This window comes from Phoca vitulina, unplaced genomic scaffold (genome assembly GCF_004348235.1).
Source record: "Phoca vitulina isolate PV1807 unplaced genomic scaffold, GSC_HSeal_1.0 scaffold122, whole genome shotgun sequence".
Classification (NCBI taxonomy): Eukaryota; Metazoa; Chordata; class Mammalia; order Carnivora; family Phocidae; genus Phoca; species Phoca vitulina.
The window spans coordinates 712,852-728,036 of record NW_022589825.1 but is presented as its reverse complement, the minus strand read 5'-3'; the positions used below and the strand labels follow the sequence as shown (position 1 = coordinate 728,036).

Here is a 15,185-nt window from a genome sequence, read left to right as displayed (position 1 = left end):
TTTGTACACTGAAAACTATAAAATACTGTTCAAAGAAATTAAAAAATAAATGGAAAGACATCTTATGTTCATAGATTGGAAGACCTAATATAAAGATTCCCAAATTGATCTACAGATTCAACACAATCTCTGTCAAGATCTCAGCTGCCTTGCTTGCAGAAATTTACAAGCTGATCCCAAAATTCACATGGAAATGCAACAAACCCAGAATAGACAAAACAATCTTGAAAAAGAAGGGCAAAGTTGGAGGCCTCACACTTCCAGATTTTAAAACACTATAAAACTATAGGAATTGAGATAAGGTGGTACTGGCATAAGGACATATAAATCAATGAAATAGAATTTAGAATCCAGACATAAACCTTCACATTTACAGACATGGATTGTCAACCAGAGTCCAAAGAAAATTCGATGGTGAAAGAATGGTCTTTTCAACAAATGGTGCTGAGACAACTAGATATCTACATGCAGAAATGAATTTGGACCTCCCCTTCACACCATATACAAAACTTAACTCAAAAATAAATCAAAGTCCTGGGGGCACCTGGCTGTCTCAGTCAGTAAAACATGCGACTCTTTATCTCAGGGTCCTGAGTTCAAGCCCCACTTTGGGCGCACAGCTTACTTAAAAAAATAAAATAAGGGGCACCTGGGTGGGTCAGTTGTTTAAGCGACTGCCTTCGGCTTGGGTCATGATCTCAGGGTCCTGGGATCGAGCCCCACATCGGGCTCCCTGCTTGGCGGGAGGCCTGCTTCTCCCTCTCCCACTCCCCCTGCTTGTGTTCCCTCTCTCACTGTCTCTTTCTATGTCAAATAAATAAATAAAATCTTTAAAAAATTAAAATTAAAAAAATAAAATAAATCAAAGTCCTACATGTAAAAACTGAAACTATTAAACTCTTAGAAGAAAATAGAGATGTAATTCTTCATGACCTTGGATTAGGCAATGGTCTCTTAGATATAACACCAAAATCTCAAACAACAAAAGAAATATAAATAAATGGGACTCTATCAAAATGAAAAATTTTTGTAATTCAAAGGACAACATCAAGAAAGTGAAAAGACAACCCACAGAATGGAAGACAATTTCGAAAGTAATGTATCTGATAAGGGACTTATATCTAGAATATATAAAGATCTGTTGCAACCCGATAAGAAAACAGATAACCCAATTTTACTTTGGGGATTTTGAGGCTTTTTAAAATTGAAATATATTTGACCTATAACATCACTGAAATTTAAGGTGTACAACACGTTGATTTAGTAAAGTATATATTATAATGTGGTTGCCACTGTGGCGATAATTAGCACCTGTATCATGTAACATAATTATCATTTCTTATTAGTGGTTGGAATAATTACAATCTAGTCTCTTAGTAAGTTTAGTGATTATAATCTAATATTGTTGTCTATATTCACTGTACTGTGCATTAGATCTCTAGGACTTAATTACTATTCATTGTAAGTTTATAACCTTAGACAATATCTGTCCTATCCTCTCACCCCCCAGCCCCTAGTAAGCACTATTTTACTCTCTATTTTTGCAAGTTTGGCTGTCTTAGATTCCACATATAAGTGATATTGTACAATATTTGTCTTTGTCTGACTTGTCTTACTTGGCATAATGTCCTCAAGATCTATCCATGTTGTCACAAATGGCAGGATGTCCTTCTTTCTCATGGCTGAATAATATTCCATTGTATAAATATACCACATCTTCTTTATCCCATTCATTTTCTGCACAGAAAAAGAAAAAAACAACAAAAAGAAAAAATAGCCTACAGAATGAGAAAAAATATTCACAAGCCATCCATCAGATAAGGGGTTAATATCCAAAATATATAAAGATCTCATACAATTCAAAAACAAAGAAACTCAAACAATCTTATTTAAAAATGGACAGAGGAACTAAGTAGACATTTTCACAACTGTCCAAATGGCCAACAGATACATGAAAAGATGCTCAGCATCACTAACCATCAGGGAAATGCAAATCAAAACCATAGTGAGATATTCCCTCACACCTGTTAGAATGGCTATCATCAGGAAGACAAGAGATAAGTGTTGGTGAAGATGTGGAGAAAAGAAAAGACTTGTGCACTGTTGATGAAAATGTAAATCAGTTCAGCCACTATGGAAAACAATGTGGTAGTTCCTCAAATATTTTCTAAAAAGTTAAAAATAGATCTAGCATATGATCCAGCAATTCTACTTCTGGGTATATACCTAAAGAAAATGAAAACAGGGGGCGCCTGGGTGGCTCAGTCGTTAAGCGGCTGCCTTCAGCTCAGGTCATGATCCCAGCATCCTGGGATTGAGCCCCATGTCTGGCTCCCTGCTCCGCGGGGAAGCCTGCTTCTCCCTCCCCCACTCCCCCTGCTTGTGTTCCCTCTTTCGCTGTGTCTCTCTCCATCAAATAAATAAATAAAATCTTAGGAAAAAAAAGGAAAATGAAAACAGGATATTAAAGAGATATCTGCACTCACTTGTTTATCACAGCATTATTTACAATAGCCAAGATATGGAAACATCCTAAGTGCCCATCAACTCAATTTTGAAATGAGCAAAGGATCTGAATAGATATTTATGCAAAGAAAATATAAATATGGCCAATAAGCACGATGTGTTCAACGTCATTAGCCATCACGGAAATGCAAATCAAAACCACAATGACTAACACTTCATACTCACAGAAAGACAGATAATAGCAGGTGTTGACAAATATGTAGAGAAATTGGAACCATCACACACTGATGGTGGAAATGTCAAATGGTGCAAGCACTGTAGAAAACAGTGAAAGAACCCAGTCACAAAAGACTACATATGGTGATTTCACTCATATGTGGAATTTAAGAAACAAAGCAAATGAACAAAGAAAAAAAGAGACAAACAAACAAACAAAAAACCCAGACTCTTTTTAAAGATTTTTTATTTATTTATGCAAGAGAGAGAGAGTGAGCGAGAGAGAGAGCACATGAGCTGGGACAAAGGGAGGAGGAGAAGCAGAATTCCCTGCTAAGCAGGGAACCTGACGCCGGGCTTGGTCCCAGGACCCTGGGATCATGACCTGAGTGGAAGGCAGACACTTAACTGACTGAGCCACCCAGGCGCCTCTAGACTCTTAAATATATAGAACAAACTGGTGGTTACCAGAGGGGAAGTAGGTGGGGGCAGAGGTGAAGGAGATTAAGAAAGAATACCTTATCATGATGAGCACCGAGTAATGTATAGAATTGTTTAATCACTATATTGTACGTCTGAAACTAATATAACACTGTACATTAATTATACTGGAGATAGATAGATAGATAGATAGATAATTATAACCTCCCAGACACTCCACACTAAAAAAAAAAAAAAAAAAGATGACATATGGTATGATTCCATTAATATGAAACATCTAGACTAGGCATATTCTTAGTGAGAGAAAGATTAATATTTGCTTAGGGCTTGGCTGGAGGAAGTTAGGGGAAAATGAGTAGTGACTGCTAATGAATATAGTTTTTTTCTGGGGTGATGAAAATGTTCTAAGATAGATCGTGGTGATAGTGGCACAACTCTGTGAATAACTAAAAACCATTGAATTATGCACTCTAAATGGATGAATTATATGCTATGAGAATCAAAGCTGTTATAAAAAATCTGTCATAATTTTGATGATTTCAAAGTATTTTATTATATAGATTTTCTATTCAACAGATTGAATTAAGCTCACATAATTTTTTTCTCTATTAGGGATGTTTTTGTATTTATATATTGGTGCATTTCTCTGGTCATTTTCTTTGGATTTACTCTTTTTTTAAAAGTAAACTTTAAAAAATAAAATAAAATAAAATAAAATAAACTCTACACCTAATTTGGGGCTTGAACTCATTACCAACAGATCAAGAGTTGCATGTTCTACCAACTCAGCCAACCAGGCACCCCATCTTTGGATTTAGTCTAAGAAATTGAATTGGCAGATCAAAAGTTATGAATAATTTAAGGTTTCTTAATACACATAGCTAAAATTTAACTATGTTGTTAATTATAAAAATTTCAGGGGCACCTGGGTGGCTCAGTCAGTTAAGTATCTGACTCTTGATTTCAGCTCAGGTCATGATCTCGGGGTCCTAAGGTTGAGCCCTGTGTGGGGCTTAGTGCTCAGTGAGGAGTCTGCTTCCCCTCTCGCTCTGCCCCTCCCCCTGCTTGTGCACTCTCTCTAAAATAAATAAATAAATCTTTTAAAAATTTTTCAGAAAAATATAAACATATATAATGTAGAAAGTAGATCTGTATGCTATGTATTAAATTTTTCTATGTTTATTTCATACACACAATTTCTATATTTAATGGAATTATACCATATATATTGTTCGACTACTTGATTCTTCCACTTAAAAGTGTATCTTCAGCTCACACAGTTCACTGTGCGCGTGTGCTCTCGGCTCCGCAATTGGCAGCTCGCTACGCTTGTGCTAGATGTAAACCTTGTGATCCTCACCGCCACTACTGTAATAGTTTAGAAGGCTTGATAGAATGAGTGCATTAGTCTGAAGAGTATACATTGGATAGGAAAGAATTTCCTTCTTTTGTTTCTCTAAAATCTTTCCGCCTTATTTAGCTTGAGATCTTTGCAGCTTGGTTCATGGATTCCAGCCTTGCCCGTTGCACAGTATATACTGATCCAGCTGATAAACCAGTGAACTATGTCAAAAGCACTCTCAATATTACATTTGGCAAAAAGTTTTGTACTTTTCACATAGCTTGTTGCCATGTAAAAGGGTTAACAGCACAATATTTTAAAAATAAATTAAGAAGTATTTATAGGAAAAAAAAAAGTATATCTTCAGCACATTCCCATGTCAGTATACATAGAACTACCTATGCATTTCAATTGTTGCATATGATTCTATTCTTTAGGTTTATCACATTTTATTTAATCAAACCCCCATTGATTAACATTAAAAATGTTCCATACTTTCACTATTAACATTGCTCCAGTGAACACACACACACACACACACACACACACACAAAGATAGCCTTTTCAGAGAAAGAACTGTAGACCATACAAAAATAGAACTTGGGGTGCCTGGGTGGTTTAGTCGGCTAAGCATCTGCCTTTGGCTCAGATCATGATCCCAGAGTCTTGGGATAGGGTCCTGCATCGGGCTCCCTGCTCAGCGGGGAGCCTGCTTCTCTCTCTCTCCTCCCCGTGCTCTCTCTCGTTATCTCTGTCTCTCTCTCAAATAACTGAAACCTTTAAAAAAAGAAAAACAGAACTGCATTTTACTAAGTCATTTAATTTCTATCATACTAATTACTGCTGCTTTAAAATGCCCATGTTTGTCAATATGACATACAGATGTTCTTCAAAGTTATCTGGACATATTGGTCTCATACACATTGTATTATGTAAAAAGTCATTTTAAGAACTTGAATCCATTAGGATATGTGTGTGTGGGGGGGAGGGTGCATGTGTGTGTGTGTGTGTGTGTGTGTGCCCGCTATGGATGTTTTGCATTTGTAATTTCAGATTTCAAATGGGAGCACTAGGAGAACAACATTAAAATGCACCATAATTGGGCTGTGGATGGGACACTCGGAGTGAAAGTGTGAGAGCCACATATGAAATCTGGGAAAGAGAAAGGAAGATGAAGTTTGATGTTGAAGACCAGAGTGGGAATTGAATACATCTGATTAGTCCCTTCACTGGTGATTGAGGAAAAAGGAACCTAGTGAGCAATCATGGTGTAATGCTGTGGTTACTGAGATGAAGTAAGGGGATGGCTACTGCTTCACTAACAAAGTATAAGCAACAACACGGGGGAAATAGCAGTAATAGGACAGACATACACAAATCAAACTTTTTCAATGCTATTCATATTGTGAAATTCTTTGAAAAGCATAAGCAAGGACCCAAACTCAGTACAGAAATATCTAAATCCAAAAGTTCAAGAAACAACAAGTATTCAGGACCCCTCCCAACTGAGGCTGCTACTCTTAACTCATTCAGATTTATCTGACTTTGTTCTTTTCAGGCTATAACCTTTTGTTCTTGAAAGGTCAGAACTTAGTTACTTACAACCCTATGGGTATTGTGGAGCATCCGATTAGTGCAGCCCCACGCTTCTGAATCAGCCTCTGATGGACCTGCAGCCTCTGAGCCACAGCCATTGGCCCTATACGTGAGGAGGTGTCTCAAGATGAGCCAATACGTGTCTTCCTTGGTTATTCCACCTGGGAGATTGAGAGGGAAGCACCTCCGAGTTTTTTTTAATGAGCTCAACCTGTTTATTCTTAAATTCAGCAGCCATAAAGCCACTCTGTCAGATCGCTGTCGAGGTTTGTAAATGTTTCTTCCAATTTCTGTGTTTATGCTGTTGTGGGAGGGTAACAGTTTGTGGATCAGCACCAGCCCAGGGGTGATGGAAGATGAAGCGACTTGCCTGAAGGGTGCTCAGTGTGAGCATCCGAGGAGGGGCTTATTACTCCAGGTACAGAAAGACTTGCTCCCCCTGCAAGCCTGCCGCTGAATCTACCTGAAGTTTGTCTTTCCCCCTGTAGCCATGGACAGAAGGAGGTCCCTGAGGTGGGCAGGAGTCCTTCAAACACAGCAATGGAGACATCACTCCCTATTCTCCTCATCTCCCCAACTATGGGCACCCGCTATTTCTGTTTTATGTCTCTATGGATTTGCCTGTTCCGGACATTTTGTAAGAATGGAATCATACAATATGTAGTGTCTTCTGACTGGCTCCTTTCACTTGCATAATATCTTCAGCTTCATCCATGCTGCAGCATGTATCAGTACTCCATCCATTTTTTTAAAAGATTTTATTTATTTATTTGACAGAGAGAGACAGCGAGAGAGGGAACACAAGCAGGGGGAGTGGGAGAGGGACAAGCAGGCTTCCTGCGGAGCAGGGAGCCCGATGTGGGGCTCGATTCCAGGACCCCGGGATCATGACCTGAGCCAAAGGCAGCCGCTTAATGACTGAGCCACCCAGGCGCCCCCCCATTCATTTTTTAAAAGATTTTATTTATTTACGAGGGGGGCGGTGGGGGGGAGGAGCAGAAGGAGAGGGACAAGCAGAGTCTGTGCTGAGCACGGAGCCCAAGGCGGGGCCTGATCTCAGGATGCTGAGATCATGACCTGAGCTGAAACCAAGAGTCAGACGCTTAACTGACTGAGCCACCCAGGCACCCCAGTACTTCATTCATTTTTATTGCTGAATAATATTTAATTTATACCACATTTGTTTTTCCATTCATCAGTTGATGGCCATTTGGGTTTCTCTCCACTTTTTTGGATATTATAAACAATGCTGTTATAACCATTCTTTTATAAGATTTTATGTGGACATAGATTTTCATTTCTCTTAGGTCTATATTTCAGAAGGAATTGGCGGGTTACATGTTAACCCTATGTTTAACCTTTTGAGGAACTGTCAGACTGGTTTACAAAACGGCTGCACGATTTTACTTTCCCATCAGCAACAAAGGAGAGTCTCACTTTCTCTTCATCTTCAATAACACTTTGCTATTGCCTCTGCTTTTGATTGTAACCATCCTAGTGGGTGTGAAGTGCTATCTCACTGTGTTTTATTTTTTTTAAAGATTTTATTTATTTATTTGACAGAGAGAGACATAGCGAGAGAGGGAACACAAGCAGGAGGAGTGGGAGTGGGAGAGGGAGAAGCAGACTCCCAGCGGAGCAGGGAGCCCGATGCGGGGCTGTATCCCAGGACCTTGAGATCATGACCTGAGCGGAAGGTAGACACTTAATGACTGAGCCATCCAGGCGCCCCCTCACTGTGTTTTTGATTTGCATTCCCAGTGACTAATGATGTTGAACATCTTTTCATGTGCTTAGTGGACATTTGCACATCTTCTTTGGAAAAATGTGCATTCAGAACCTTTGCCCATTATTTCATTTGGTTATTTGTCACTTTATTACTGAGTTGTAAGTGTTCTTTATATATTGTAGATACAAGTCCCTTATCAGATATATGCACATATATTTGTAAACATTTTCTTTAAATCCTCAACAACACTTAATATTTCTTGTCTTTTTAATTCTGGCCATTATGAATGGAGTAAGGTGATATCTCATTGTGATTTTGATTTGCATTTCCCTGATGATGAGTGATGTTGAGCATCTTTTCATGTGTGTATTGGCCACCTGTATGTCTTTGGAAAAATAGCTATTCAGGTCCTCTGCCCACTTTAAATTGGATTATTTGTTTTTTTGCTGTTAACTTTTATAAATTCTTTATATATTTTGGGTATTAACCCCTTCTTGGATATATTGTTTGAAAATATCTTCTCCCATTCAGTTGGTTGCCTTTTTGTTTTGTCAATGGTTTCCTTCACTATGCAAAAACTTTTTATTTTGAGATAGTCCTAATAGTTTATTTTTGCTTTTGTTTTCCTTGCCTTAGGAGACATATCTAGGGTAATGTTACTATGGCTTATGTCAAAGAAATTACTGCCTATGTTCTCTTCTAGGAGTTTTATGGTTTTAGATTTTACATTTAGGTCTGTAATACATTTTGAATTTAGTTTTTGTGTGTGGTATAAGAAAGTGGTCCAGTTTCTTTCTTTTGAATGTAGCTGTCCAGTTTTCCCAGTGGCATTTATTGAAGAGACTGTCTTTTCCCCATTGTATATTTTTGCCTCTTTTGTCATAGATTAACTAACCATATAAGTGTGGGTTTGATAGATGAATGAATAAAGAAAATCTGGCATATATACTGTGGAATATTACTTAGCCATAAAAAAGGATGAGATTTTTGTCATTTGTAACAACATGGATGGACCTAGAAGGTATTATGATAAGTGAAATAAGTCAGGCTGAGGGGTGCCTGGTTGGCTCAGTAATTAAGCATCTGCCTTCGGCTCAGGTCATGATCTCAGGGTCCTGGGATTGAACCCCGCATCGGGCTCCCTGCTCTGCAGGAAGCCTGCTTCTCCCTCTCCCACTCCCCCTGCTTGTGTTCTCTCTCTCGCTGTGTCTCTGTCAAATAAATAAATAAAATCTTAAAAAAAGAGAAATAAGTCAGACTGAGAAAGATGAATACCATGTGATTTCACTTATATGTGAAATCTAAAAAACAAAACAAATGAATAAGCAAACAAAAAGCAGAATCAGACCTATAAATACAGAAAACAAACTGATGGTTGTCAGAGGGGAGGAGGTAGGGGGATGGCAAAATGAGTGAAGAGGAGTGGGAGATAGAGACTTATAGTTTGAGAATGAATAAGTCATGGGAATAAAAGGTACAGCATAGGGAATATAGTTGATGGTTTGTTATTTTTTTAGTTAATGGTTTTATAATAGCATTATATGGTGACAGATGGTAGGCACACTTGTGGTGAGCATAGCATAAAGTATAGAGTTGTTGAATCACTGTGTTGTACACCTGAAACTAATGTATCATTGTGTGTCAACTATATACAAATAAAAATAAATAAAATGCCCCTCTCATGACTTTTTTTTGAGATATATATTTTTCATATTAATTTACAATTTAGCTTTATATGACATAATGGTTTTTTTATTGTAAGTTTTAAATTAATCAAAATAAATACATTAAAATTCTCCATTTTAATATTTAATACAGTAAATTTTGACAGATACGACCCACATAAAAAAAATTAAACTCCATAATTTTTAAATCTTAAAGTGCTCTGAAACCAAAACTGCTCCAGGTATTTGCAGTGTAATCATATCACCTGAAAATAACTGGCCTCTTTTTCAGTGTTTTTTCTGCAAGAGGAGATGGCTGTCCCTTCCCTGCCTCATAAGACAAAGTTCATTTGCATATTTGTAGACAGGAATTATTTCCACTGCTCTAAGTTGCCCAAAGCTGGCAGTTATAAAATAACTCCCATAGAATCAAAGTCAAATAACACAGAATGGTGTACATATAATTTTCCTTTGAAGAACAATTTTTCCCTATCATCTCTCCAGTTTTGATAAACAATAATCTCAAAAATTATTCTTGATCACAAAATAAGGCTGACCTGATTAGATTTGACTTTATTGTTTACTTAGTTGCTGCAAGAATGCTAATTTACTATGTAGCCCTTCTTTAGTTATCTTTGCTGAAAGTTTTCATGCTAATTATCACATTAGATATTTTTTTATTGTGGTAAAATAGACATAACATAAAATTTAACATTTTACCCATTTTTTTGGTGTACAGTTCAGTGGCATTAAGAACATTCACATTGTTGTAGGCAGCAACCTCTTCGACCTCAGCCGCAGCAACTTCTTCCTAGAAACATCACCAAAGGCAAGGGAAGCAAGGGCAAAAATGAACTATTGGGACTTCATCAAGATAAAAAGCTTTTGCAAAGCAAAGGAAACAGTCAACAAAACCAAAAGACAACTGACAGAATGGGAGAAGATATTTGCAAATGACATATCAGATAAAGGGCTAGTATCCAAAATCTATAAAGAACTCATCAAACTCAACACCAAAAGAACAAAGAATCCAATCAAGAAATGGGCAGAAGACATGAACAGACATTTTTCCAAAGAAGACATCCAAATGGCCAACAGACACATGAAAAAGTGTTCAATATCGCTCGGCATCAGGGAAATCCAAATCAAAACCTCAATGAGATACCACCTCACACCAGTCAGAATGGCTAAAATTAACAAGTCAGGAAATGACAGATGTTGGCGGGGATGCGGAGAAAGGGGAACCCTCCTACACTGTTGGTGGGAATGCAAGCTGGTGCAGCCACTCTGGAAAACAGTATGGAGGTTCCTCAAAAAGTTGAAAATAGAGCTACCATATGATCCAGCAATTGCACTACTGGGTATTTACCCCAAAGATACAAAAGTAGGGACCCGAAAGGCTACGTGCACCCCGATGTTTATAGCAGCAATGTCCACAATAGCCAAACTGTGGAAAGAGCCAAGATGTCCATCGACAGATGAATGGATAAAGAAGAGGTGGTATATATATACAATGGAATATTATGCAGCCATCAAAAGAAATGAAATCTTGCCATTTGCAACGACGTGGATGGAACTGGAGGGTATTATGCTGAGCGAAATAAGTCAAACAGAGAAAGACATGTATCATATGACCTCACTGATATGAGGAATTCTTAATCTCAGGAAACAAACTGAGGGTTGCTGGAGTGGGGGGTGGGGTGGGAGGGATGGGGTGACTGGGTGATGGACACTGGGGAGGGTATGTGTTCTGGTAAGCGCTGTGAATTGTGCAAGACTGTTGAATCTCAGATCTGTACCTCTGAAACAAATAATGCAATATATGTTAAGAAAGAAAAAAAGAAGAAGAAGAATGTAGCAGGAGGGGAAGAATGAAGGGGGGGAAATCGGAGGGGGAGAAGAACCATGAGAGACAATGGACTCTGAAAAACAAACTGAGGGTTCTAGAGGGGAGGGGGTTGGGAGGATGGGTTAGCCTGGTGATGGGTATTGAGGAGGGCACGTTCTGCATGGAGCACTGGGTGTTATGCACAAACAATGAATCATGGAACACTATATCTAAAACTAATGATGTAATGTATGGGGATTAACATAACAATAAAAAATTAAAAAAAAAAAAAAGAACATTCACATTGTTGTAAAACCATCACAATGATCCATCTCCAAAACTTGTTCATCTTCCTGAACTGAAACTGTAACTTCCCATTATCCCCCCTTCCAGCTCCTGGTAACCACTTTTCTACTTTTATCTCTATGAATTTTACTACTCCAGGTACCATGTATAAGTGGTATGCAATATCCAATATAAGTGGTATACAAATACACAATATTTTTCCTTTTGTGTCTGGCTTATCATAATGTCTTCAGGGTTCATCTATATTGTATTATGTGTCAGAATTTTATTCCTTTTTAAAGCTGAATAATATTCTATGGTATGTACATACCACATTTTGTTTATCCATTCATTCCTTGATAGATACTTGGGTTGTTTGCACATTTTTGCTATTGTGGATAATGCTGCTATAAACATCAGTGTATAAATATCTATCTAAACCCCTGCTTTCAATTCTTTTGGGTATGTACCTAGAAGTGGAGTTGCTGGATCATATATTAATTGTATGTTTAATTTTTTTAAGATTTTATTTATTCATTTGAGAGAGGGAGAGAGAGAGAGAGCACAAGCAGGGAGAGAGGCAGAGGGAGAGAGAGAAACAGACTTCCCACTGAACTGGGAGTCCAGCTCGGGGCTGGATCCCAGGACCCGGAGATCATGACCTGAGCTGAAGGCAGACGCTTAACAATCTGAACCACCCAGGTGCCCCTGTATGTTTAATTTTTGAGGAAACACCATGATGCTTTCCACAGTAGCTGCACCATTTTACATTCCTGTAAGCAATACACAAGGTTTCCAATTTCTTCACATCCTCAACAATACTTGTTATTTTCTGTTTTTTTGATAATAACCATCCTAATGGGTATGAAGTGGTATCTTGTTATTGTTCTGATTTGCATTTCCCCCATGATTTGTAATGCACATCTTTTCATGTGTTTATTGGTCATCTGTATATTTTCTTTTTTTTAACTTTTTTTTTAAAGATTTTATTTATTTATTTGTCAGAGAGAGAGCGCACACAAGCAGGGGGAGCAGGAGAGGGAGAGGGAGAGGGAGAAGCAGGCTCCCCACAGAGCAGGGAGCCTGATGTGGAACTCAATCCCAGGACCCTGGGATCATGACCTGAGCCGAAGGCAGATGCTTAACTGACTGAGCCACCCAGGCGCCCCCATCTGTGTATTTTCTTTAGAGAAATGTCTATTCAAGTCCTTTGCCTATTTTTAAATCTGGTTCCTTGTTTTTTGTTGTTGTTGAGTTGTACGAGTTCTTTATATACCCTGATATTAACCTCTTATCAGATATCTGGCTTGCAGATATTATTTCCCATTCAGTAGGTTGCCTTTTCACTCTGTTGATTGCTTCCTTTGCTGCACAATTTTTAAGTTTGATGTAGTCTCATTTGTCTATTTTTGCTTTTGTTGCTTGTGCTTTTGGTGTCATCTCTAAGAAATAATTGCCAAATCCGTGTCATGAAGATATTCTCCTATGTTTTCTTCCAGGAGTTTTATAACATCAGGTCTTAAATTTGGGTCTTAAATCCATTTTGAATTAATTTTTGTATGTGGTATAAGGTAGGAGTCCAACTTCATTTTTTTTGCATATGGATATCCAGTTTCCCCAGAACAATTTGTTGAAAAGACCATTGTTTTCTTATTGAACGGTTTTGGCATTCCTGTCAAAAATCAATTGATCATATGTGCGAAGCTTTATTTCCGGGTTCTCTGTTCTATTTCATTGATCTAAAGGTCTGTCTTTATGCCAATGCTACACTGTTTTGATTATTGTAGCTTTGTAGTAAGTTTTAAAATCAGGAAGTGTGAGACCTCCAACTTTTTTTTTTCCAGATTATTTTCGTTCTTTACGTCCCTTGAGAGTCCATAATAATTTTAGGATAAATTTTTCTATTTCTGCAAAAAGCATCAATGGAATTTTGATAGGGATTTCATCAATCTATAGTTCACTTTGGGTAGTATTGACATCTTAGCAATATTAAGTCTTCCAAACCTGATTTTTATGTATTGATTTCATATCCTACCACTTTGCTGAATTAGTTTATTAGTTCTAACAGGTTTTTTTGTGGAATATTTAGGTTTTTCTACATAATAGAGCATGTCATCTGTGAACAGAGATGATCTTACTTCTTCCTTTCCAATTTGGGTGCTTTTAATTTATTTTTCTTTTTTTTAAGATTTTATTTATTTTTTTGACAGAGAGAGAGACAACGAGAGAGGGAATACAAGCAGGGGGAGTGGGAGAGGGAGAAGCAGGCTTCCCGCCAAGCAGGGAGCCCGATACAGGGCTCCCTCCTTCCCAGGACCCTGAGATCATGACCTGACCGGAAGGCAAACACTTAAGGACTGAGCCACCCAGGCGCCCTTTAATTTATTTTTCTTACCTAACTGCCCTGGATAGAACTTTCAGTACTATGTTGAATTGAAGTGGTGAAAGTGGGCAAACTTGTCTTGTTCCTGATCTTAGAGGAAAGGTTTTAGTCTTTCACCACTGAGTACAAGGTTAGCTGTGGGTTTCCACATTGTACTTTTAAAAGCCTCTTATTATTTACCTATCCTAAGGCTAGCAAGAAAAGCCAAGAAACTCTCTCCCCCAGACTTCACCTCCAAGATGTGTAAATTGGGGGAAATTCTTTTCTCAAGGTTACCAAACTATCTCAGAGTTCCTGGCCAGCCTATAAGGCAGAGTTCCTTTCTTACCTAAAAGACTGGACACCCTGTTAGCCAAGTATCAAACCAGTTTTCTTCAGTGGGTTCTTTAGGGTCAACCTTAATTCTCTAACTATAGCTGGCCATACCTGATTAAATGAATATCATTCTCAAATATGGTATTTCAGGCAAGGCCTTAGTTGCATAACCAAAGTTTCTAATTATATCCTGTTAAAAAGGAGCATGCATTTTTTTTTTGGCTGGTCTCCAGAGCATTTATTCTTTCCCAGTAGGGAGGGTGCAGGGGTCCAGTGGTCTGAGGGGTCCAGGTCCCTACATGTACCACATGAAGCCATGGTTGGCATTGAGTATCTCCTTGTTCATGCCCAGCCCATGAGCTCACCCATCATGGGGGGTCACCCAGTTCACTGTGTGAACACAGACTCACCCACCTTCCAGTCAGGCATGTCCTTCATGATGATGGCCTCCTTCTCCAGGTTCTCCAGAAGCATCTTCAGGACCCTCCCATCCTTCTCTACTTGCAACAGAGGCCTCCAAGTCCTCAATCTGCAGTCACCTGCCTTCATGGTTCCACTTCATCCTGCTCTAGTATCCTAAGAGCAGTGTCCCAATGCCCACAGCAAACATCCTGTCACCCAACAGGTTCTACTTGTAGTCGATGGGGCCAGAGCCCCCCCCCCCCCCACTGGCGGGGGCATGTCCTATTTCATCTTCATTGCTACCATGCTCCAAGGAGCACACACTATTACTGAATCTGTGCAAATCATTATATTGCAATTAAAAGTAAGAAGACCCAATTAAAGTTTGTAAATTCTACAGAGGGTTGGGGGTCAGTGAGAAAAAAAGTCATTTACAAATGTTTTATTTCAATTTACAAATGCAAGATGTAGTAAATTGTTAAAGGTTATAGATAGTGTCAGAAAGATGTAGGGCCACA

General features: G+C 38.4%; 1 pseudogene; it reads right to left on the bottom strand.

The window, feature by feature from the left end:
- Positions 1-14,560: 14,560 nt before the first annotated feature.
- LOC116628542 lies at positions 14,561-14,973 on the bottom strand (annotated as a pseudogene).
- Between the last annotated feature and the right edge of the window lie 212 nt (positions 14,974-15,185).